This window comes from Etheostoma spectabile, unplaced genomic scaffold (genome assembly GCF_008692095.1).
Source record: "Etheostoma spectabile isolate EspeVRDwgs_2016 unplaced genomic scaffold, UIUC_Espe_1.0 scaffold00018611, whole genome shotgun sequence".
Taxonomy (NCBI): domain Eukaryota; kingdom Metazoa; phylum Chordata; class Actinopteri; order Perciformes; family Percidae; genus Etheostoma; species Etheostoma spectabile.
Window position 1 is genome coordinate 386,610 of NW_022604349.1, and position 25,436 is coordinate 412,045.

At 40.0% G+C, this 25,436-nt stretch overlaps 1 long non-coding RNA gene and 10 other non-coding genes across 11 annotated transcripts; 2 read left to right on the forward strand and 9 right to left on the reverse strand.

The window, feature by feature from the left end:
• Window positions 1–515: 515 nt before the first annotated feature.
• Window positions 516–24,499, reverse strand: LOC116681308 (uncharacterized). Its single transcript, XR_004329996.1, has 4 exons — window positions 24,488–24,499; window positions 22,925–22,930; window positions 791–923; window positions 516–608 (listed from the first exon to the last, which is right to left on the reverse strand). It is a non-coding gene; the product is annotated as an uncharacterized LOC116681308 (long non-coding RNA).
• trnai-uau (transfer RNA isoleucine (anticodon UAU)) lies at window positions 3,262–3,333 on the forward strand. The gene has a single exon. It is a non-coding gene; the product is annotated as a tRNA-Ile (tRNA).
• trnas-aga (transfer RNA serine (anticodon AGA)) lies at window positions 4,264–4,345 on the reverse strand. Its single transcript has one exon. It is a non-coding gene; the product is annotated as a tRNA-Ser (tRNA).
• trnae-cuc (transfer RNA glutamic acid (anticodon CUC)) lies at window positions 5,789–5,860 on the reverse strand. Its single transcript has one exon. It is a non-coding gene; the product is annotated as a tRNA-Glu (tRNA).
• trnam-cau (transfer RNA methionine (anticodon CAU)) lies at window positions 7,345–7,417 on the reverse strand. The gene has a single exon. It is a non-coding gene; the product is annotated as a tRNA-Met (tRNA).
• Window positions 11,296–11,377, forward strand: trnas-aga (transfer RNA serine (anticodon AGA)). Its single transcript has one exon. It is a non-coding gene; the product is annotated as a tRNA-Ser (tRNA).
• trnat-ugu (transfer RNA threonine (anticodon UGU)) lies at window positions 13,056–13,128 on the reverse strand. The gene has a single exon. It is a non-coding gene; the product is annotated as a tRNA-Thr (tRNA).
• trnat-agu (transfer RNA threonine (anticodon AGU)) lies at window positions 13,865–13,938 on the reverse strand. Its single transcript has one exon. It is a non-coding gene; the product is annotated as a tRNA-Thr (tRNA).
• On the reverse strand, window positions 14,532–14,747 carry LOC116681320 (small nucleolar RNA U3). Its single transcript, XR_004330003.1, has one exon. It is a non-coding gene; the product is annotated as a small nucleolar RNA U3 (small nucleolar RNA).
• Window positions 21,845–21,916, reverse strand: trnaa-ugc (transfer RNA alanine (anticodon UGC)). Its single transcript has one exon. It is a non-coding gene; the product is annotated as a tRNA-Ala (tRNA).
• Window positions 22,440–22,511, reverse strand: trnaa-ugc (transfer RNA alanine (anticodon UGC)). The gene has a single exon. It is a non-coding gene; the product is annotated as a tRNA-Ala (tRNA).
• Window positions 24,500–25,436: the final 937 nt, after the last annotated feature.

Here is a 25,436-nt window from a genome sequence, read left to right on the forward strand (position 1 = left end):
AAATAAATACAAATGTGTATTTCTGGTCTAGGTAGTGGAATCTCTAAGATGCAGAGTCCCTAGAACTGTGGCGGTGTAGTCTCATCTCCATTTAGCAGCAGTTGCAGCACAGACAAGCTTGCCTAGTCACTTACTGGAATATGTGACTCAAGTCAGAAGTGGCATATCTGTGAGCTAATGACAGCCCTGGTTTATAGTGGCCCATTTTAATAAATATTGGCACAGAAACCCAGTTCAATAAGTTTATTCACAACATCAGTCAGAATCAGTGGTTGACTTTACATTCCTTTGAAAAAGGACTCGTGAATCTTCCCAAAGGATTACATTAACGGAGAAGGTGCATTTAAGTTCCTGAAATATAAAAAGCAAACAATTAGTGCATCTTGTTTAACATTGACATTGATGCACTGGGGCAAACCTTTGTTGGGCTTTAAGGTGTGTTTTTCCCTGAGTTTCAAACACAACCTGAAGTCTTACACTTGCCTTGGGTTCAGAGTTGGAATCACAGTCGCTAGCAGCAGCGTTGCCTTGATAGCAGCAGTGTTGCCGGTCTTGCACGTTGTACGTTCCAGGAGCATTTCCAGGAAGTAGTTCAAACCTTGGACAACCTAAAGTTACAGTAAACAGGACTCAGACATGTGAGCACCAATAAGACAACACAAGTCATTGAATATGTAAGGATTAAGGCCAATGTCAAAAAGAAGAAAACGCATGAGTTCAGAGATTAAGTAACAAGTTTGACATTGGCCCTAATCCTCTTCCATAGTAGAAAAATAAAGTTTAACGTTACCTGAACTTGAGCCGATGTAATGTCCAGAATTGCGTAATTAAACAGGTCTTCTGTGTTGGCTTTGTTGAATTCAACCACAGCAAACTGCGCCGCTTCTAAAACATCAGTGCGGTTCACCGGGACTTCTTGTGGGCTACCGGGAGGCAGAGGAGGAGGAGATTGTCCAGTTACAAAGCGGCCGGTGAAAGCAGAAACAAAAACGCAAACCCAGACAAACAGCATGATCTCAACAGGTTGTTCAGCTGTAGCTATTAGGAGTCCGGTTATCGGTTCTGAGTGGACTAGTTCAAAGCCGAGTTAATATACCGTCTAGAGAAACATACACACACCTGTTTCCTTTCTGTTGATGAACACCCACACAGGTGTTTCCAGTTAATCTGGCTGATTAGACCACACCCCAGGACTCTGTGGGTGTCCTTTTGGTGCGTTCGTGCCACCTGGGAATATCAGGGACCGCCCCCATCATTACATTGTTTTTCTGACTGCCAGCAAATGTCTAATAAGGAAGAACTCCTAGTCTCGGGAAACTTCCGGATTGGTACAAAGGGGCTTAATAGGAAGTGAGATAGGGAGTGAACAGATGTGTGTTCCTCTTTTCTGTCATATTGGCGTTTGGCATAACAACTTGTTGCATTACTGCCACTAACTGTTGGGCTTAGCCTAGAGCAGGGGTTCCCAAAACTTTCAGCCCGCGACCCCCAAAGTAACGGTGCAAGTGACTCGCGACCCCCCCCCCCACTATAAACATTGCGCGCAACCGCGCACGCACTACAGGCCATCCAAACATGAGCATATGGACGACACAAAATAACACAACAGCCATGACATTATTCTACAGTAATTTACTCATTACTTTAATTTGAACTTAATCTCACCTAATGAGGTGGATGTGCAGTATGTTTGGAGCACAGCAAGTTAAAAAGCTCTATATTTTAATGTAAAATAGTTTTTATATACATTACACACTAGGACAAAAAAAAGAAAAATCCCTTTTACCTATTTCGGCCATACAGTATTCGGTATTTCGTGGTGTTGGTTTTAATCGGTCTGGAGTAACAACTGTGGGCATCAGCAATGGGGCGAAGGTAAAGCCCGGGTTGGTAACGCTGCTACCACCATGAGTACGGCGTGGATGGACTCCGTTCTGGACCAGAAGGCAGCGCCGGGCGCTCGCTCTGTGGACGGAGCGGTACACGGAGCTAGATGGCCGGTGGCTGCCTACGTGTTTATACAACTTTATACATCCTCAAACTGGCTGGAATTGCACACATCCTCTCCAAGGAGGGCACCAGCAGGGACATTGTCTGGAGGAAGTTCAGGCAGCAACTGGCAGAGGAGCTGAGACACGAGTTTAGAGGAGGAAAGGGAGCGGGGCGCGGTCCGAGCAGGGGGGGGGGCGCGGTCCGAGGAGCAATGCGCACCACAGCAGACACCAACACGGAGGCAGTGACAGGTTAGGTTAGGTTATAAATGTTCAAAGAAAATACTTTTAGGTGTTATTTGCATGTTTACATACCATATTTTTCAGATGTGAATGGAATAATTACGTTTTACTATGCCATGATATGAGTTATTGAAGCACCTGGGCAACTCAAGTGTATTTATCATGACAGATTATAGAGTTTAGAATCTTGCGGCGGTTCCAGTACTTTTGGAATCCCGGCAGTTGTAGTGTTAATGTTGGAGACCGCTACTCGGAAAGAAAGAAAATCAAAACAGCAGTTCCCTTTTTATTTGGTTGCTTGGTTTTATTTTAAATTTAGCCACTAGTTTTATCTTGTGTTAAAATCATGGCTAACATGCTATTTCTAATCGTTTTTAAATTTTTATTTTATTTCTGGAAATCAACTCGCGACCCCCCCTCTCTGGCTTGCGACCCCCCTGGGGGTCCCGACCCCCACTTTGGGAATCACTGCCTTAGACCACTCTGCCACACTACCTGTAAGCGTCAGCTCTCCACATCGTGACAAACACAGGCACCGTAACTAATGGTATGCTTGTTAATGTTATTGGAAAAAAACCTTTGCAAGGAAAAAGCCAATACTTTGTTAAAAACGGCCAATACTTTATTAAGAACCAAAACCAACCAAACGGGAACGTTGTGTGAAGGTACGGCGCAACCGCAGGGGAACGTTACAGTTGGTTGGTTCTCTTAACGTTTAGGGACCGTTATAACCAGGAGGGAACGTTCCCTAAACGTTAGTTTTTGGTTTGGTTCGAACTAACCTTTAGAGAACCAAAAACTAACGTTCTCTAAACGTTCTGTGTTAGTGGGGTACTTATTGCTGTCAAAAGGTATGGTGTTATGTTTGACAATGATACTCAATACAGGAAACATGACAATGCATAATATTTTTTTTTATTCTTCAAGTTTGTCTTTTTGTCGTTAATGGCCACAAGTGAACAGTTCCTTTCTGCCTTTGACCGACATATTTCGGATTGTTTTTCCAGCGCCTGAGTATGGACAGCAGAGCAGAGTGGCGCAGCGGAAGCGTGCTGGGCCTATAACCCAGAGGTCGATGGATCGAAACCATCCTCTGCTAGTTGCTATACTTTGTACCAGCAGTAAATATATTTCCATTCTGTTGATGTTTAACATAGTGTCTGTTGCTGCAAGTGTCTGAAGTGAAATGTCTCCACCGCCTGAAGAGTAAACTTAATAGTTTGTCAAGTTCACTTCATCCATAAAAATAGAAACTACAGTGCTCATACCTGCTGTTACACCCGTTAAAACTGGAGCATTAAACAATAAATACATCACACTACAGTTAATAAATACTGTAAATAGAAACATGTATGTTTAAAGTGCTTGTTGTGCTGTCTACCAGTCAGATTACCACAGGAGGTAATATCTTCTGCAGCTCTTTTAAAGACTCTACCATAATACCTGCTGGAGATGCCAGGTCCTCATACATGTAAAGCATGCGCTCTACCACTGAGCTACATACCCTGAAGATTTTCAGAGTTTTTTTACTTTTTTCTGAGATAGACTTAGACTTATCTTTATTAATCCTTTTGGGAAGACTCCCGCAAGGAAATTGAAATATCACTGAATAAAAGAAGAAACCTGGGTAAAACATGTAATGTTAATGTTGCATATGGCTTCAAAACCTGTAAATACAACTGAGGTGGCTGGAAATCAAACCTGGGCAAAATACTTGCACTGCTATGATATAAATCCCAGTCAAAAAGTACCACATCTGTTGCCTTTCTGCTGGACAATACAACGTTCACTGCAAATCTTGGCATTGAGACTGAAAATAAATGCTAAGAGATACATTGGTGGAGCCAGACAGACATGAGATAATAAAATTTCATTGTTGAAGGCATTTCTGCAATTTCTTATATTGCAATGAGTCATTAATTTGCTACCACCATTAAAGAACACCTTATTGTCAGCAGGATTCAAACCAACATTGTTCATGAAGTCACATCTGCAATTAGTTTTTCTACCACTCTTAAAGAAGGCCTCTCGTTGTCGGCAGGATTCGAACCTGCGCGGGGAGACCCCAATGGATTTCTAGTCCATCGCCTTAACCACTCGGCCACAACAACCTGAAACACAGCCCATACCTGTTTGAATGAATGTTCATAAACATTTCAATTGGTTAGTAATACCAGACATGGACAAAGTGCCAATCATAGTCTGTGGATAGTTGTGGATGAAGTTTGATTGATTGATATGCTCCCTTATTTGTACAAGAGCTATTTTGTAACAGAGATCTAATGTTTTATCAAATCCGGTTGGGCAAATAACCTTTCTGCTTACTTCCTAGTTGTTTCTGCATTTGTTCAGAGATATGTCTGATGATGAACTCACTACCAGGACAACCCCAAAGAGAAGCACTTATGAACCCAATAATCATCAGTGTCTCCATTTGAGATGATCTGAATGTGATTACAAGACATCCATCTTCAGTTAGTCTGTAGCATTGTCATGTTCAACTGCCCCATCAAGTAGCACTTACTGAATTCAACAGTCAAGTCAAAGCTAAAGTTAGGGTAATAAGAATGACTTAGAAAACATTTCACCATTGTTCAACCAGTAACAAGGGAGAATATTCTTTTTAAACATTTCTATAGGGAGGTCAGCAAAACTACCCGTCTGTCTGTACAGACTACAACTCAACCCTTTTTCAAACCTAAGCTGGGTGAGTAACGTTTCCAGATGTCTTTGTTGCAGAAATGCTGGAGAAGTGTGGATACGTGGCCTAAATATAACAACAGATATGCGTTGTTATAGGAAAACGGTATTAACCCTTGGGGCCCTGAGGCAATTTTTAAAGTTTCATTTCCGTCTGGATTTATTTTATAAAAAAGCTTGTAAAACGTCAACCCTGTTGTCTACAGTCAAGATATGAACATCATTTTTTTAGGACAAACTGGGTTATTAGAATATTTGGGTTGCAGTGAGGTCACTTGCATGTTAAAAATGGTTGAAGGGCCTTACATATAATCAATGATAAGCAATGTTATACAAGCAAATATGTGTCTAAATAGTGCATTATTTGACCTTCCATAGAGTACATAGGCATTTTTGTCCCCTCTGGCCTTCCATACAAGAGGGGTGACTTTATCTCCCATATATGGGCATGTACTTCCTGAAACAACAGACGGGAGAGAAAGGGCAGACGCGGAGGAGCGAGTCAGCGGCAGAAATGAGCCAAAACGTTTTGAATTATGGACATAAAGTTGATCAATCTTGGATATAGCAGTATGGATTTAAAGCCCAAAGAAGCTGAAGTTCCAGGCTGGATAGAAACTCCCCTGGAGAGGCTAGAAAGACAGGGAAAAGACCTCCGTAAACCTGAAAATGTCAGGATGTAAACGAAACCGAAAGTGAGTAAATCGCTTGTATGGTTCAAAAGTTATTAAACTATGAATCAGAGGTACTTTTTTACTCGTGGGCGAGTGTCTCGGGCTCAGAGGGTTAACCAAAAACAAGTCCAGAAACTTACTCTTTCAACTGTTACACCTGTATCGGTCAAGTCCTGACCATTCCCTGACCGGGAATTGAACCCGGGCCACGGCGGTGAGAGCGCCGAATCCTAGCCACTAGACCATCAGGGAGTCACATCTATCCAATTCATCTTTGTAGATGTGAGTTTCCTTGTGCAAATGTGAAAAGTGACGTGTAAAAAAAAAAAGCTTTACAAATTTTGGGAAGAACCCACGAAGATTTAAGAAGGAAAATCAGAGGGAGAAGAAAAGGACAGATCGGTGGGAGAAGACGGGGACTGATCTGTGGGAGAAGACAGGGACAGATCAGAGGGAGAAGACGGGGACATAGCAGAGGGAGAAGATGGGGACATATCAGAGGGAGAAGATGGGGACAGATCAGAGGGAGAAGACTGGGACATATCAGAGGGAGAAGACTGGGACATATCAGAGGGAGAAGACTGGGACATATAATGGAGAGAAAACAGGGACAGATCTGTGGGAGAAGACGGGGACATATCAGAGGGAAAAAACGGGGATAGATCAAAGGACCAACACACGGAGACTTTGATTCCTAATAATTAAACTGAAATAATAAATCTGTCTTCCAGGAAAAGACGGGGACAGATCCGTCTGGAGAAGACGGGGACAGATCAGAGGACCAACCCAAAATCACGAAGACAGAGACAGATCCTTTTATTCTTCCTTATTTCTTGTTGGAGAACAGAAGAACTCAGTTTTGTTTTTATTTTTCTGTTTGCGTCCGTTTTAAAACCCGAGCACCTTATTTAAGTTTTGTTGCATGAATGTTTTATTTTGAAAGAGTGTAAAACCACTTCCTAATAAAACAGGTTGAACTATCTGAGATTTATTCATAAAGTGTGTGCGTGTGCGTGTGCGTGTGTGTATGTGTGTCAAAAAAAACAATGATTCAGTTTAAATATATTTTCATCCACAAATAAATTTTAGTCTTCAAAGCCTTGTAGTAACTCGTAGAATAGTACGTCAAAATATTCATAAAAAAATAGTATAGTATGTCGAAATAGTCCTAAAAAGTCATGGCATGACGTCTCGAAAATTCCTAAAAAGTCATAGTTTAGTATGTCAAAAAATTCATTAAAGTCACAGTATAGTATGTCAAACAATTCATAAAAGTCATAGTATAGTATGACTTATAGTATAAGTATTTAAAGTATAGTATTTAAATATCACTAAATAAAAGAAGATACCTGGGTAAAACAAGTAATGTTAATGTTGTATATGGCTTCAAACCTGTAAATGTAACTGCAGTGACTGGAAATCAAACCTGGGCAAATCTTGTAACACAGATTGAAAATAAATGCTAAGAAATACATTGGTGGAGAGTGGTGGCTTCCAGTACCTATGAGATAACACAATATTGTTAATGAAGGAACATCCACGGTTTGTTATATGAGTCATTGAGTCATTGATGAGTCATTAGTTTGCTACCACCCTTAAAGAATGCCTTTCGTTGTCTCAATGTCAGAAATCTCAGAAATAACCATAGAATAACAACTTCCATTCATGTGCTTGTGTTCAACCACCTGTCAGTGTATTTTCAGCATCAGTTGTGTTTTTTTTGTTTTTAAAACACTTGCCCCGTGTGAGGGTTGAACTCACGACCTTCAGATCATGAGACTGACGCGCTGCCTACTGCGCCAACGAGGCAAAAAAGAACAGAAGGGCATGAAATGCAAGTTTAAGGCACAATATACACAGAGTTCATTCATCAGCCATTTCTGTTCATTTGGCCTAATTATGTTTTTTGTACACTGTGTAGGCTGTACACTGCAGCCTCTGCTACCTCTTGCGTAAGCCAGAGCTCAAGGTTGTCTGATCTGGCCTCTTTGGCAGGTGATTAACCACGCTGGAAACATAACTGGCCCAGTGGCGCAGCTCCAACCCTCCGGAGGCTAGGAGGGCCCGTAGCTTGCCCACTAGCTGTGTGGCATTCCTTGATGTTGGCAGGCTCAGGAGGCAGTTATCCACGTAGAAACATCTTTCCACTGATGACCGGACGCTATCTCCAGACGCCCAGTGATCTGAGACATGCTTCTGCAAGGCGTAGCTAGCGCAGAACGGATTGCCAGGTACTCATACCTCTTCTGCAGACTGGCTACTGGATAGGATTGATCCACCAAGCCTAGGCAAGCTGAGCAGAAAGCCCGATCTCCCATTGTACGGAGCTTGTCCTGGGAGGTTTCAGGAGATACCTTGAGGCAGATCGAAGGGTCCAAGTTGATGTCTGTGGGGTGAGGAGTTCCTTGAGGTAGAGGGGGGGGGCTTCACCATGGATGCAGTGATGGGTAAGGAGGGAGACCTTGTACTCAATCTGAGTGAGACAGGAAGCCAGTGGAGTGATTTGAGGATGGGGGTGATGTGGTCAGTTTTGCACACCCTCAACAGGATCCTAGCAGCGCTGTTTTGGATGTACTGCAGCTTCTGAAGGCTTTTCTCAGGAATCCCAGTAAGGCACGTATTGCAATAGTTACATAGTTAAAGGTTACATGAGAATATGAATGAATATTTCGACATACTAAACTATGACTTTTTATGACTTTTTATGATTTTTTTGACATACTCTGGCTTTAATGATTTTTTGTGAATTTTTGATATACTATTCTATGACCTTTTTTTGAAAAGGGGAATTAGTGCAAATGGTAGAGTGCTTGCTTAGCATGCGAGAGGTAGCAGGATCAATGCCCGCATTCTCCAGAGGACTTTAGAATCTCTTTTTAGGAATATTTCGACGTAATACAGTGTGTCTTTTTATGACATTTTATGAATATTTAGTCATACTATACTATGACTTTTACACATTTTTGACATATTATACTATAACTTTTTTAGAATTTTTTGACATACTATAGTATGACTTTCATGATTTTTTTGTCATAGTAAACTATGACTTTTATGAATTTTATACATGTTATACCATGACTTTTTAAGACTTATGATTTTTTCAACATACTATCCTACGACTTATGACATTTTTGACATACTATACTATGACTTTTATGATTTTTTTGAAATACTATACTATGACTTTTATGAAGTTTTTGAAATACTATACTGTGACTTTTTAGGAATATTTTGACTTACTATACTGTGACTGTTTATGATTTTTTTGACTTTTTATGAATTTTTGACATAGAATACTATGACTTTTTATGAATTTGTGACATACTATACTATGACTGTTTATGAATTTTTATGAATTTTTGACATACTATATACTATGACTTTTCATAAATATTTCAACAAACTATAGTATGACTTTTTATACATTTTTTGACATACTATACTATGAATTTTATGAATTGTTTGACATACTAAACTGTGAATTTTTTGGCATACTAAACTATGACTTTTTAGGAATTTTCGAGACGTCATGCCATGACTTTTTAGGACTATTTCGACATACTATACTATTTTTTTTATGAATATTTTGACGTGCTATACTATGAGTTACTGCGAGGCTTTGAAGACTAAAATTTATTTGTGGATGAAAATATATTTTAAACTGAATCATTGTTTTTTTTTGTCACACACACACACGCAGACACACACACTTTATGAATAAACTTCAGATAGTTCAACCTGTTTTATTAGGAAGTTGTTTTACACTCTTTCAAAATAAAACATTCATGCAACAAAACTTAAATAAGGTGCTCGGGTTTTAAAACGGACGCAAACAGAAAAATAAAAACAAAACTGAGTTCTTCTGTTCTCCAACAAGAAATAAGGACGAATAAAAGGATCTGTCTCTGTCTTCATGATGTTGGGTTGGTCCTCTAATCGGTCCCCGTCTTCTCCAGACGGATCTGTCCCTGTCGTCTCCTACAGATCTGTCCCCGTCTTCTCCCTCTGATCTGTCCCCGTCTTCTCCCACAGATCTGTCCCCGTTTTCTCCCTCTTATATGTCCCCGATATGTCCCTGTCTTCTCCCACAGATCTGTCCCTGTTTTCTCCCCCTTACATGTCTCCATCTTTTCCCTCTGATATGTCCCCGTCTTTTCCTCTGATCTGTCCCCATCTTTTCCCTCGGATCTGTCCCCGTCTTCTCCCTCGGATCTGTCCCCGTATTCTCCCACAGATCTGTCCCCGTCTTCTCCCTTTGATTTTCCTTCTTAAATCTTCGTGGGTTTTTCCCAACACTTTTAAAGCCTTTTTTTTTTACACGTCACTTTTCATATTTACACAAGGAAACTCACATCTCCAAAGATGAATTCGATGGATCTGACTCCCTGGTGGTCTAGTGGCTAGGATTCGGTGCTCTCACCGCTGCGGCCCGGGTTCAATTCCCGGTCAGGGAATGGTCAGGACTTGGCAGATACAGGCGTAATGTTTGAAAGAGTGAGTTCCTGGACTTATTTTTGGTTGATTTAGATTTGTCAGATTCTTCCTCATTAGTTTAATGCTAGAACCCCAACACTTTTAAAGAGTACCATTTCATTTAAATCAGGCTCTCCTGAAACTGGTCCCAGATTGGAAACCGGGCAGAAAACATGTTTGATTTTTATTTAATTTTGAACACTGAGTGAGACAATTAAATGGTTCAGTCAAGTCATCAGTGAGCCAGACAACATTTGGCACTATGTCAGCAAGAAGAAACAACATAGATAGAGAAAGAGTACAGGTTTCATTGTCTTCACTCATGCACATACATGTTTTAATTCAAATGTTTACATAACTCTTTTAGCCTCATTTGTTGTTTTTGTGGATTCCTGGATCCTGAGGTAGGTGATCCTACGTCACGGTAAAGCTCTCTTTGACAGCAGGAACATGCTCAATGCTTATGTAAAGGTTTTGTCTTTCTTGGACTATATTTCATTTAATACCGTTTTCCTATAACAACGCATAGGTGTTGTTTTATTTAGGCCACGTATCCAAACTACTCCAGCATTTCTGCAACACCTACACAAAGACATCTGGAAACGTTACTCACAAAGCTTAGGTTTGAAAAAGGGTTGAGTTGTAGTCTGTACAGACAGACGGGTAGTTTTGCTGACCTTCCTATAGAAATGTTTAAAAAGGATATTCTCCCTTGTTACTGGTTGAACAATGCTGAAATGTTTTCTAAGTCATTCCTATTACTGTAACTTTAGCATTGACCTGACTGTTGAATTCAGTAAGTGCTACTTGTTGGGGCAGTTGAACATGACAATGCTACAGACTAACTGAAGATGGATGTCATTGTAATCACATTCAGATCATCTCAAATGGAGACACTGATGATTATTGGGTTCATAAGTGCTTCTCTTTGGGGTTGTCTTGGTTATGAGTTCATCATCAGACACATCTCTGAACAAATGCAGAAACGAGTAGGAAGTAAGCAGAAAGGTTATTTGCCCAACCGGATTTGATAAAACATCAGATCTCTGTTACAAAATAGCTCTTGTACAAATAAGGGAGCATATCAATCAATCAAACTTCATCCACAACTATCCACAGACTATGATTTGCACTTTGTCCATGTCTGGTATTACTAACCAATTGAAATGTTTATGAACATTCATGCAAACAGGTATAGGGCTGTGTTTCAGGTTGTTGTGGCCGAGTGGTTAAGGCGATGGACTAGAAATCCATTGGGGTCTCCCCGCGCAGGTTCGAATCCTGCTGACAACGAGAGGCGTTCTTTAAGAGAGAACCAACAACATATGACATTACACCAAATTGCAGATGTACCTTCATAAATAACATTGTGTTATCTCATAACTACTGAAAGCCTCCGCCAATGTATTTCTTAGCATTTATTTTCAGTCTGTGTTACAAGATTTGCAGTAAACGTTGTATTGTCCAGCAGAAAGGCAACAGATATGTTACTTTTTGACTATGAATTATATCATCAGTGCAAGCATTTTGCCCAGGTTTGATTTCCAGCCACTGCCGTTGCATTTACAGGTTTTACTTTACTTTAAGCGTACATGTTTCTATTTACAGTATTTATTAACTGTAGTGTAATGTATTTATTGTTTTATGCTCCAGTTTTAATGGGTGTTACAGCAGGTATGAGCACTGTAGTTTCTGTTTTTATGGAAGAAATTAACTTGAAAAACTATTAAGTTAACTCTTTGGACATTTCACTTCAGACAATAGCAGCATCAGACGCTATGTTAAACATCAACAGACTGCTGGTACAAAGCACAGGGATTAGCAGAGGATGGTTTTAATCCATCGACCTCTGGGTTATGGGCCCAGCACGCTTCCGCTGCCCCACTCTGCTCTGCTGTGCATGCTCAGGGGCTGGACAAACAAGCCGAAATATGTTGGTCAACGGCAGAAAGGAACTGTTCACTTGTGGCCATTAACGACAAAAAGACAAACCTGAAGAATAAAAAAAAATAGTATGCATTGTCTTTTGACAGCGATAAGTACCCCAATAACACAGAACGTTTAGAGAACGTTAGGGAACGTTAGTTTTTGGTTCTCTAAAGGTTAGTTCGAACCAAACCAAAAGGTAACGTTTAGAGAACGTTCCCTCCTGGTTATAACGTTCCCTGCTGGGATTTGGACCCGGGATCTCCTGTTTACAAGACAGGCGCTTTAACCACTAAGCTACAGCGCCTTCTACAGACGAGCCTGTCTTGCAAGAATACAATGAGCTAATGAACACGGTTGCTTCCATCCAACCATCTTCGTCCAGCAGCTCCAGCAGGGGACCCCTACGAACTCCGGCAAATGAAAACAGCTGGACGTGTCCTTGAGCGACGCCTCAGGACTCACTGTTCATAGGCAGGCCTACCGAGAACAACAGAAGTCCTATGCAAGGACCTTGACAGATGAGAGACCCTTTTCCCACAGGTCTGGTAAAATCTAACCTCCATGCCATAAGTCCCCTCATCACAAAGGTCATAAACCACTCCCTCCAGGCTGGCCATGTTTCATGGAAAGCCATGAAAAGCTTAAAATACAGTCTTAATTTAGTCCTCCTCAACAGTTAACATAGCATTTGCTGTGTGGTGTGTCTGTTTTTTTTTTTATATTTTCCTCATGTTAACAGTATTGACAAATACGGTAGGCATTCTAACCTCAGCTGACACGCTCACGCCATGCAGGCAGTGTGCAGGAGCCCTAAGCTTCCAAGGTAAGACTGAAATTCATGATAATAAAAACTTTATAATCTTCACACTAAAGTTGCAAAAACACCTCCAACAAAAGGCTTTAATTTGCTTTACATGGAAACATGTAATGTTATGGTAGAAAACAACATGTCACTTAAGTGCTTTAGAAACATCAAGCATTAACTTGGTTGCACACGTTTAGTATTGGCAAACATATAGAAACAAACCTTTGAGTGATTACCAGGCACTGCTGGGAATTGGACCCAGGATCTCCTGTTTACAAGACAGGCGCTTTAACCACTAAGCTACAGCGCCTCCTGCAGCGAAGTCCGTCTTGCAAGCATACAATGAGCTAGAGAAAAGGGTTCCCTCCATCCATCCATCTTTGTCCAGCAGCTCCAGCAGGGGACCCCAAACTGCCCTTTGCCGAGCCACATAAACCAGCTCCGACTGGGGGATCCTGAGGCGTTCCCAGGCCAGGTTGGAGATGTACTCTCTCCACATAGTCCTGGGTCTTCCCCGAGGCCTCATCCCAGCTGGATGTGCCTGGACCAGCTCTCTACGGAGGCCCCCAGGAGGCATCCTTACCAGATGACCCAACCACCTCAGTTGTTTACACCAAATACCTCCATAATGGCCATGCATCCGTACTCCTCCCCAGAGGTGCTGTGGCTTAGTTGGTTAAAGTGCCTGTCTAGTCATCAGAAGTTCCTGGGTTCAAATCCCAGCAGTACGTTGTTGTTGCAGAGATTACCTGTACTTGTTTTTAAGTTGCCTGCTAATCAGATGTTGTTGTGGGCGGGGCATTAAGTCTGACTCAGTGGTGAGTGAAATGGAGCAGTTGACTGACACAGAACTGTAGTGGAGCCAAAGTAGTGCAATTCTTAATTAATTTCATTAGTTATCAGGCAAATAGAACACCTTGTAGGTATATTATTGGTGTTTTTTGTGTAAATGTAACATGCCATTTTCATTTGCTACCAGGGTGCTTTGACAGGGTTTGGGTTGACATGATGATGACACGCCAAAAGAGGTAATCTCTCCAAGAAGAAGGTGCTGCTGGGATTTGAACCCAGGATCTCCTGTTTACTAGACAGGCACTTTAACCAACTAAGCCACAGCACCTCCACAAGTACCTACCCTATTAAGTCTTAATTGGTCTTTTACCTTGTATAAGCTAAACATACAGTACAGGGCCAAAAAATCACTGAATCAATCAGGATTTCCACATCACCTTCAATGCCCCGTATCCACTCGTAGAGTAACCTGGCTTCAAGTATTTGCTGTATGTACTCAAACCTCGTTACAACAAGCCATCCCGTCCACCGGGACTTCAGTGTACCGTTCCACCCCTTTAATACATGTCAATCAAGCTGAGCCTGTAAAGGCCACACAGTCTGATCAGTCAAGTGGAGACACCTGTGGGAGTGGAACATGGATGTGTAGAGATGGGCTTTCAAACAATGCACCTTTTTGACATGTCAAAGTAGGAAAAGCAAAGATAGAAATAAAAATGAATTATGGCTTAACTCAGTTTACATTTTTTTTCACTGGACATAAGGCATTATAAAGTCAAGAAAGTAGGTGTTAACCCTTTCAAGTAACCTTGCCCACCATGGACTAAACATACTTCAATACTGACTATAACTTCAGTTAATTAGAAAGCGTAAAATGTTTAATTACCTTCACTCATATTTCTTTTCCACATACCTGCTACTACCACTCTGATCATATTCCCTTCCTCAATACTCCATAAAGAAGCAAAGAACGATCATCAATGACAGAGAGCATATGAAGTGAATCATTACTCTCTGTCAGCTTCACGCTCAGAAAGGAATATCACGACTCATCATCGTGGTCAGCGAGACCAAACACTTTAGAAACACATTCCTCAAGTCAGAAACTCTAGAAATGATCCCTGAAAGTATAGTCTTGGTTAGACTGGGGGGGGGAAACTGCATCTCATTCACTGCAGAGTGATTGTCACTCAGGGTTCAGAGGGACAGAAGCTAGTCGTTACGTGCTCCAGATGACTCTGAGGTGAGAAAATCTATTTAGATCTTTAAGAAGACCGATATGTAGATTAAATTAGATTTTCAGTCACTGTTGTTTCAATACGTCAGTGTCAGCCTACTTATTATCTACAATTAATGCTCCAGTCCTTTCTTTGCCTTAAACACCAGCGAATCACAAGTGTTACATGTGAATAATCAATGTGTGAGTAATCAGGAAGCTCACATAAAAGATAGTTGCAAGGTCTACCAAATGTTTAACTTTACAACTGTAAGCTGTTGGAGCCTTGGTTGCCACCTTCCCTCACAATGTCAATCACAGATTTTCCAGCCCCTGAGAGCAGAGCGGAAGCACGCTGGACCCGTAACCCAGAGGTTAATGGATCAAAGCCATTCTCTGCTATTTGTTATGCTATCGGCAATAACTCTATTTCCAGTCTGTTAACAAAGTGTCTGTTGCTGCAAGTGTCTCATGTGAAATGTCTCCACCTGCAGAAGAGTAAACTTAATGGCATGTCAAGTTTCATCTATAAAAATGGAAGTTAAGGTGCTCATAACCGCCATGACACCCATAAAAACTGGAGCATAACAATAAATAAATTACAGTACAAGCACTTCCGGTTGGAACATCAGCCATGACGGTCGCACAGTAGAGAGCTCCCGATAGAACCCGCGAAATTCAACTAAAAGCCCCTTTTATATCGTACATATAGCAAGAATTTACTTTAAAGATTGGGGCGACTCTCCACCGTGAACGTTTAATTTGTTTTTGAAGCGTCTTGAGTAGTGATATACAGTTTTCGCCTCGACGGCCAAGGCTAACTAGACTATGACGGACTTAGAGATTCTGCAAGAATTGAGGCAATTCCGCCAGGAGAATAGACAGCAGCTTGAGGAACTAAGAAGTGACATATCAGGTCTTAACAACAGACTGGTTGAGGCGGAAAACCGGATCGAAAAGGCCGAAGAACGGATACAAACCTCGGAGGATGCCGCGTTGGAGATGCTAAAGCTACACGTGTGGCTAGAGGAGAAGCTAACAGAAATGGAGAGCCACAGCAGGCGCGATAATCTAAGGATCTATGGGGTAGCTGAAAATACCGAAAAGGACTCCGTTGATATGCTGTCTTTCGTGGACAGACTTCTTCGTGAAGGCCTTCAACTGTCTGACGAAACACCTGATCTGCAAATTCAGAGGGCGCATCGCTCTCTAGGCCCACAGCCGGCAGCTAGTGCACCGCCTCGCTCTATTGTGGTCAAGTTTTTGAGCTTCAAGGTGAAGGAGATGCTACTGCATAAAGCGTGGGGGATGAGAGGATTCAAATGGAAAGACAATCAGGTAAACCTCGATCATGATTATCCGCCATCGATCATCGCGAAACGGAAGGAATATGTCGACGTCCGAAGGGCCCTGAAAGCCAACAATGTGAAGTTTCAAACGCTGTTCCCCGCTAGGCTACGAGCGATGCACGAAGATGGAACCAGAATATATGACTCGCCAACTGAAGCAGCCAAAGACCTTGTGAAAAGAGGATACGTGATCGCGACAATGCCAGCACCACCACCGGCATCTTTGACCGAACGGATAAAACAGCTGTCCTGGACCCGAGTGAATCGGCACCCCAAGAAAGCTACACGCGACCCCACTCGAGACATCAGCTACAAGGATAAGCTTCGCCCTTTCCGGAGGAACACCCCGGGCACGACAACGGACTGAATTGAGAACGACACGGTGACCCTCCAAGCGATTTCAATTACTATTAAGTCACGGTGGTGAAAGAATTGCGTTATCTGAATAAATGGGTTACGGAGGGAGAGCTTTCAAGATACTGTGAGCCAATAAGGACCCCCTTCACTGAATCTCAGCTGAAGGGTTTTGCCTTAGAGCACCCCCCCCCCCCCCTGGGGGATCTTAGGGTCTAAAGGGAAGACCCCCACATAGGAAGTCACCTTTTTGTTATTCTTTATGCAGTTCTGTCTGTTCATCTTTGGAATTTGTTCATTTTGTTGTACTCTGCTGTTTCGCGCAGGGAGGGGAAGAGCACCATGTCCATTTGTTTGGTTAACTATTGATTTGGTCACATGTTTAATAGATCTACAAAGCTAGTATCACTTAACATAAATGGCATACTTAACCCAGTTAAGAGGTCAAAAATGTTAACTCTACTGAAAAGGGACAAGGTCCAGATAGCATATATACAAGAATCCCACCTTAGTGATAGTGAACATGCTAAATTAAACAAAATGGGTTTCACAAGGGTATATTTCTCTTCACATGAATCAGGTAGGCGTAGAGGAGTGGCGATTTTGGTGGGCAACGCACTAAATTTCGAATTCATATCTGAACATAAAGATGTAGAAGGGAGGTATATTATGGTTATTGGCAAAATTGAGGGAACCTTGGTGAGTCTGTTCAATGTTTATATTCCACCAGGGAGTGATTGGTCATTCTACAAACATGTACTTGAAACAATGACAACAAAGAGTCAGGGAGTGTTACTATGTGGGGGAGATTTTAACATTCGATTGAATCCTAAAAAAGACAGTTCAAGAGGCAAACCTGATACGAAAAAACTATATAAGAAAGTGAATAATTTCATGAAAGAAGTAGGAATAGTAGACGTATGGAGGGAACTGAACCCGACAGGGCAGGACTATACCCACTACTCTGGGGCACATAATGTTTACTCCAGAATAGACTTAATTCTGATGTTCAAAAATGATATGTTTCGAGCGATAAACTGCGACATAGGAGTAAGTGCACTCTCAGATCACAATCCGTTATATTTGTCACTTAATCTTAATGGCAAAATAAAGTCTACCCTATGGAAATTGAATAATAATATTCTGAAGGACATGGAAATTAGGAATAGATTGAAGCTCGAAATTGAATCCTATCTGGAGTATAACGACAATGATGCAGTCTCACCAGGTATATTATGGGATGCTTTAAAAGCAGTGCTACGTGGGAAAATTATTGCAATTTCTTCTAATGTAAAGAAAATGAAAAAACAAAAATTACTAGACCTCGAGAATAAACTTAAAAAATTACAGAAAGAGCATTCGTCTTCTCCACAGGATTCGGTAAAGGCAAAAATATTCGAAGTAAAGAAGGAGATAAATGAAATAACCACACAGGACATCCAGAAAAAACTTCTTTTTACAAAACAGCAATATTACGATACTGGAGGGAAAGCGCTTAAACTTCTGTCATATAGATTAAGGAAACAACAGGCGGAGAGAACAATTTTCAAAATCAAACACCCTGAAACAGGCCAAATCGAAACTAACCTGGAAAAGATACAACACTGCTTTGAGGAGTATTATCGGTCACTATATTCTCAACCACAATTAGGAAGCGCAATGGATATTGACTCCTTTTTGTCTTCACTAAATCTACCTAAAGTCACAAATGATCAGAACAAGAAGCTAATCTCAAAAATTTCGGAGGAAGAAATTATATCCGCAATTAAGAGATTAAGAAATGGAAAAGCCCCCGGAGCAGATGGATTCACTTCAGAGTGGTATAAACTCATGCAATGTCATTTGGCATCAACATTAATGAAAGCATTTAATGGGGTGCTCGAAACGAAGACTATCCCCCCTTCATGGAGAGAAGCTATTATTTCAATTATCCCCAAAGAAAATAAAGACAAACTTGAATGTGGTAATTATCGCCCCATAAGCGTACTTAATATTGACTACAAATTATTTACTTCCATATTATGTAAACGTCTCGAGATAGTGTTACCTGAACTTATACACAAGGACCAGACAGGCTTTATTCGACAGAGGCAGACGCAGGACAATATTAGGAAAACACTTCTAATAATGAATCATGCCAGGCAATGTAAATTAGAAACTCTTATATTAAGTTTGGATGCCGAAAAAGCTTTTGATTCAGTACGATGGACTTTTTTATATAAAGTAATGGAGGAATTCGGGTTTCACTCTGACTTGGTTGGGACTTTTTCCGCACTGTACAACAAACCTACTGCCAGAATAAAAATAAACGGAGACCTGTCTAAATCTATTAAATTAGAAAGAGGAACCCGCCAGGGCTGTGGTGCATCACCTCTACTTTTTTCCCTATTTATTGAGCCCTTAGCGCAGTGGATTAGACAGACCACAGAAATTCAAGGGGTTTTCTTAAAATCTGGCGAACAAAAATTGGCTTTATTTGCCGACGACTTACTAATATTCTTGACAGATCCCACTCATTCACTTCCTAAATTAATGAAAACATTGGAAGAATATGGCTCTTTCTCGGGCTATAAAATCAATGTTACTAAAACTCAGGTTTTAAAGCTGAATTACAATCCGCCCTCAAAGATCAAAAAGACATACAAATGGGAATGGAAATCAAATAACATTAAATATTTGGGAGCTGTTTTGACAGTAGACCCATCTAAATTGTTTGATGCTAACTATGAGCCTCTAACCTCCAAAATTAAATCAGATTTACAAAGGTGGAACAATGTCCCTTTTTTGAGTCTGCACTCCCGAATAGATTCAATTAGGATGAATATCCTCCCTCGGTTCTTGTACCTCTTTCAATGTCTTCCAATTTGGATAACTCAAAAACACTTTGATGAATGGGATAACATAGTGGCAAGATATATTTGGCAAAATAAAAAGGGTAGGATAAAATATCAAACACTGCAGTTGATGAAGGAGAAAGGGGGGCTAGGCCTTCCCTGCCTCAGGGATTACTATTATGCTGCGCAGACTAGACCTTTAGTCTGCTTATGTTCACCAGTTTATTTGGCGGGCTGGAAAGAGGTTGAAATGTCTATTATGAAGGATATACCTGTTATGGCCCTTTTAAATGACAAAAAACTTCAGGTGAATAGCAATATAACTGAAGATGTTATGAACTCCTGGAATAGAATACTGCAAATATGTTTTAAGGTGGTGTGCATATGATTCTGACTTCAAACCAAATGCCCTAGATGGAAGATTTAAAAGCTGGGTTTCAAAGGGAATTACGACCTATTACTCGTTTATGCATAAGGGAACATTTATGAGTTTTGAAGTCTTACAGAACAAATATGGTTTAAGGCAAGACGATTTCTATAGATACTTACAGGTTAGGCATTATTTTGAACAAAATATAAAAATATCATTGGGGAAAAACGACTTGGGATTTCTACAGACTTTCTTATCACTGATTGCATCCTCTTCCCTAAGTGGGTTGGTTTCTAGGTTGTACAGGGATATCCAGCATGGGAAGAAACCCAGCACAGAGTACATTAAGAGGAGATGGGAAATGGAAAGTAAGTTACAAATTTCGAATGAAAGCTGGGTGAATATATGTAGAGTACAATGGAACACTACTAGCTCGAACACCTGGCGCGAGTTTTGTTGGAAGAATATAATTAGGTTTTTTATCACACCTATTCAAAAGCGACATCTTGATGGTGGTGATGCGTGCTGGAGGCTCTGTGGTTCCTCGGGAGCCGGCCACTTTCATATCTTTTGGGACTGCCCAACGTTAAGCCCTTATTGGTCACAAATATGTGAACATATTAATCATATATTTGGTAGTAAATTACCGTGCAACTTTGAAAATGTGTATTTGGGCAACATTGATGTTAATAAATGGAGAAATAAGGACAAGAGGTTACTGTGGATACTGCTGGCAGCGAGTAAAAAAGCCATAACCAGGAAATGGTTAAAACCGGACCTCCCAACCATCGAAGAGTGGCTCAACATAGTCCAGGAAATCTACAGTGTGGAAAGGCTCTCATTCACTCTCAGGAACCAAAGAGACACGTTTTACAAAACATGGTCGAAGTGGTCTGAGTATGTCAAACCCATAAGATCGGACTTTGTATGATTGTTTGTTTTATGTGAAAGGAAAAAAATTTTGTATGGATGCTCTCCCCAATGTTGTTCATATATAAAACGGTTTTGAAAAATAAAGAAAAATGAAAATGGAAAAAAAAAAAAATAAATAAGATAGGATCTTTCTGTAAAAAAAAAAAAAAAAAAAAAAAAAAATTACAGTACAAGCACATAAATACAGTAAAATAGAGACTGTAAAACATGTACATTTAAAGTGCTTGTTGTGCTGTCTGATAGTCTGAGGTATAAAAGAGAGAGCATACCGCTTAGTTTGTGTGACAGGAGGTCTTAGTCTACCACTACGTTCTATAACCCTACCAGTCAGATTACCACAGGAGGTAATATCTTCTGCAGCTCTTTTAAAGACTCTACCATTATACCTGCTGGAGATGCCAGGTCCTCATACATGTAAAGCATGAGCTCTACCACTGAGCTACATCACCTGAAGATTTTCAGATATTTTGACTTTTTAATGAGATAGACATAGACTTATCTTTATTAATCCTTTTGGGATGACTCCCGCAAGGAAATTGAAATATCACTGAATAAAAGAAGAAACCTGGGTAAAACATGTAATGTTAATGTTGTTTATGACTTCAAAACCTGTAAATGCAACTGCGGTGGCTGGAAATCAAACCTGGGAAAAATGGTTGCACTGCTATGGTATAAATCATAGTCAAAAAGTAACACACCTGTTGCCTTTCTGCTGGACAATACAACGTTCACTGCAAATCTTGTAACACAGACTGAAAATAAATGATAAGAAATGCATTGGTGGAGATGGGTTGCTTCCAATACTTCTGAGATAACACTGTCTTTGCTACCACTCTTGAGGAACACCTCTAGTTGTCGGGAGGATTCAAACCTGCACAGGGAGACCTCAATGGATTTCTAGTCCATCGCCATAACCGCTTGGCCACAACAACCTGCAGTTTAGTGCCAGACCTATTGGAACAAATGTTCATAAACTTTTTGATAGCTATTCAAATATGCACTAATCCTTTTCAATAGTTGAGTAAAGCAGGACATGGGTAAAGTGCACCAAGTTTTTAGACACTTGATAAGTTAATCATCCACTTTATGGCCTTTTAATAATCGCTGCATTGTTTCATTTTCTCTTTCAGAATAAGAGCTTCTGCAGCTCTTTGACAGACTGGACAAGGAATACCTGCTGGAGATGCTGGGGATTGAACCCAGGTCCTCATACATGCAAAGCATGCGCTCTACCACTGAGCTACATCCCCTGAATGTTTCAAATTTCTTTTAATTTTTCTAAGATCATTGAATAAGAGAAGAACGCTATCGGAAACTCTGTCAGTGGAGCCATGAAAAGACCCCATGACAATCTACCTGACCATAGCCTTTCAAGTTAGTGACAAATCTAAGCTGCATTTCCTTTTTACCAAAATTCAATTTCCAATTTTGGTAAAATGTTTTGCGTGAAAAGTAGTCTGTTGTTCAATATAATCAGACAGCTCAATCTGGCAGTGTTGCCATAAAAACACTACATGCCAAACAAACTACTTGAACATTGCCCTTCTAGTCACTGACTGATCACATTTCCTTGATGCAAAATTGCTGATGTATTTTGTTTTATTTGATCCCCATTAGGACAATGCACTGTTCACTGCAAATCCTGCAACACATCTGGTCATTGAGACTGATTTTTGCATTAATTACCATGAACACAAGGAGATTGGCTTTTAATACTTTTGTCTTTCAGAATAAGATTTTCTCTTTTACAGACTGTTGTAACAGAACACTTGTTGGAGATGCCGGGGATTGAACCCGGGGCCTCATACATGCAAAGCATGCGCTCTACCACTGAGCTATATCCCCTGAATGTTTCTACAGAAACCCCTACCCGGGAAAAATGTTGAAGTAAACTTGTTTGTTTGTTTTATTTGGATCCCCATTAGCTTCAGCATGAACTAAAAGCTTTTCTTCCTGGGGTCCTACAATCCTTTCTTTGACAATACTCTTTATGACATTTCATTACACACACACAGACATAAAATAGAAAATACTAACCATAATTAAATCTTCCAGTTAACGCAATTTATACAAGAAATAAAAAAAAAGACACCACTCCGAATAGATAAATCAATTTAAGAAATAAGATAACAAAAGCCCTATAACAAACTAATTTTAAATTACATATTTAATTGCTTTGAAATAAATATGTCTTAAGTGATTTTTTAAACCATACTGAGAGTTGTGTTTGATAGTCGTTGGGAGAGAGTTCCATTCACACATCGCTCTGTACCCGACAGAAGGCTAAATTCATTTAGTTTTCACTTTAGGTAAAATAAAACTCCCTCCTACTGCATGCCTCGTTGGATAATGATGTGTAGCAGTACTAAAGGATAGTTTAAGGTGTTTTGTTTGTTATAACGTTATGTAAAAAAAAATTAGCAAATATACAAATCTTTTTTTAACTTTAAACCATGAGAGTTGTTCATGCATGTTATCAACATTTGATCTAAACCCTCACAAGAGAGCCACACGTGCAGCTTTATTCTGAATCACTTGTAATTTTTTCATATTAATTGCTGAAGTTTTGGACCACACCACTGAGCAGTAATCCATATGTGAAAAAAATAAAACCTGAAGGACTTTTTTACCTATCTGTGGTGTGAAGATGTTTGCACACCTTTTAACAACTGACTAGGTGTTGCCCATTTTAGTTACCAGCTTCTGAACATCTTTGTCCCAACACAATCTCTTGTCAATTAGCACACCCAAAGGTTTAGCCTCTTCTCTTTGCTCTACAGATGTTTGCTCTATACTGAGTTCAAGTTTTGATTTGGAAAATTAAAAAAATTTGTTTCAACCACTAAACTATTAGTTTTAGATCCATTGAGATCAGTTTGTTACTCCTGATCCAGTCCGCCACTGTAACTCTTTCTGTAGTTAGTAAAGATTGTGTAGAAGAGTGGCCCAAGACAACTTCCTTGAGGAACTCCATGTTCCACAAGCCTGAAAATCTTCCATTAAAGTAAACTAATTGTCTCCTATCAGTCAAATAACTTTCCATCCATAATAATGCGGTTTGTGAAAAACCATAATATTCCAGTTTTTTTAACAGTAAGTTGTGGTCAATAATATCAATTGCTGCAGTAAAATCAAGCATCACAACACCTATTATGTTTCTCTCGTCCATATCCTTAAACCAGTCATCAACCATCTGAGTCAGGGCAGTGGCAGTTGAGTGTTTTACTCTGTATGTATGCAAGTATTAAGTATTAAAAAAATAAAACTGAATCTGTTCATAAACAATTCTTTCCATTATTTTACCGAGAATTGGTAATAAGCTTATTGGTCTACTGTTTGATCCAGAGAAAGACATTTTCTTATTCTTTGGTATTGGCACAACTTTACATATCTTCCATGCTTGCAGACATATTTGCCATAAAACACATGTTAATTATATGAGCAATAGTAGGAACAATGATTGAAACTATTGGCTTAATCCACTTATATTCAAGATAGTCCCCACCAGGTGGTTTGTTTTACAATTCATCAGAAGCTACATGTTTTACTTTCCATGATCTTATTTATCAATGTTTTTGACAAATCCGTGTTGTGTATCTGTGTAGTATTTTTAAGATTATTTATTTTATTTATGAAATAATCATTGACACAATTTGCTATATCACTTGGTTTAGTAAGAAAATCACCTTCATTTTTCTATCTCAAAGCTCTCTCTCTGTAGGGATCCATCCCATAATGTTGTCACACACTTAGAATAATAATCTGAGTCTTTCAACACTTTTAGTGGATGGAAACGTTCTCTTGTCAAGGAGTTTAAACACAGAAACGGCTGGAAGGATAAATCCACCATATCAATAATAATCAGCATGAGGCCTTGTTTAATTTCTTTTATTTAACTACAAAACAATAACTTGAGAGCGTACAATTAAAAATGGCCAACTTCTAGTATGTTGGTAATGATGAGAGAACAAATTTACAAAAATATTTAATTTGCACTTTTTCTAAACTTCCAACTTTTCATAGTTTCATCCCAAACAAACTATATAAGGGTGACAAAAATGTATTCCTAAAATAAAAATTACAATGACTTTCTGTCAGCCAAAAAAAGATGTATGTTTCTAGAGATGAGAAGAAAGTTTTCACAAAATCAAAAAGTTTCAAACATGTCTACGTTTTCCAACCAAAGCATCTTTAAACGTCTTAATGTTTCTCCTTTGGGCCTTCTCCTTCCCACGGTGGGTACATTGTGGTTAGGGTTGGGTACCAAAACCCGGTGCTAGTACGGCACCGGTGCCTTAACACCCTGTATTTATCGGACCGAATAGTAACGGGGATTTCGGTGCTACTGAAACACTTTTTCCATCTAGTGGTTGTTTTTGTCAGTTAGCAGCAATTTACTGGAAAAATATGTTAATACATTTTGTTTTACATTTACTTTGGACCATATAGAAATAAACAAGCTGTTCTTAAATGTTGCTGGCTGTCTTTTTGTGCTCCCTTTTTTTTATTTAAACATATACATTTAAAAAATATATTTTTAAGAGAACGGGTTCAGGCACCGATTCTGGTGCCTAAATGGTAAAGGGTTCTGAGGACAGGCAGAAAACAGTCCAGCTGATCCACAATAACATACATGTTGCTCAGAAGATAAAGTTACTGCTGGTCAGCCTTCAATGTGGAGAGAAGATCAGAATATAACAACACAGCTATCAGGGCATGAGGAGGAGGAAACAGCTTGGCTCTGAAACATGTTCACAACGAGGCAGTGTG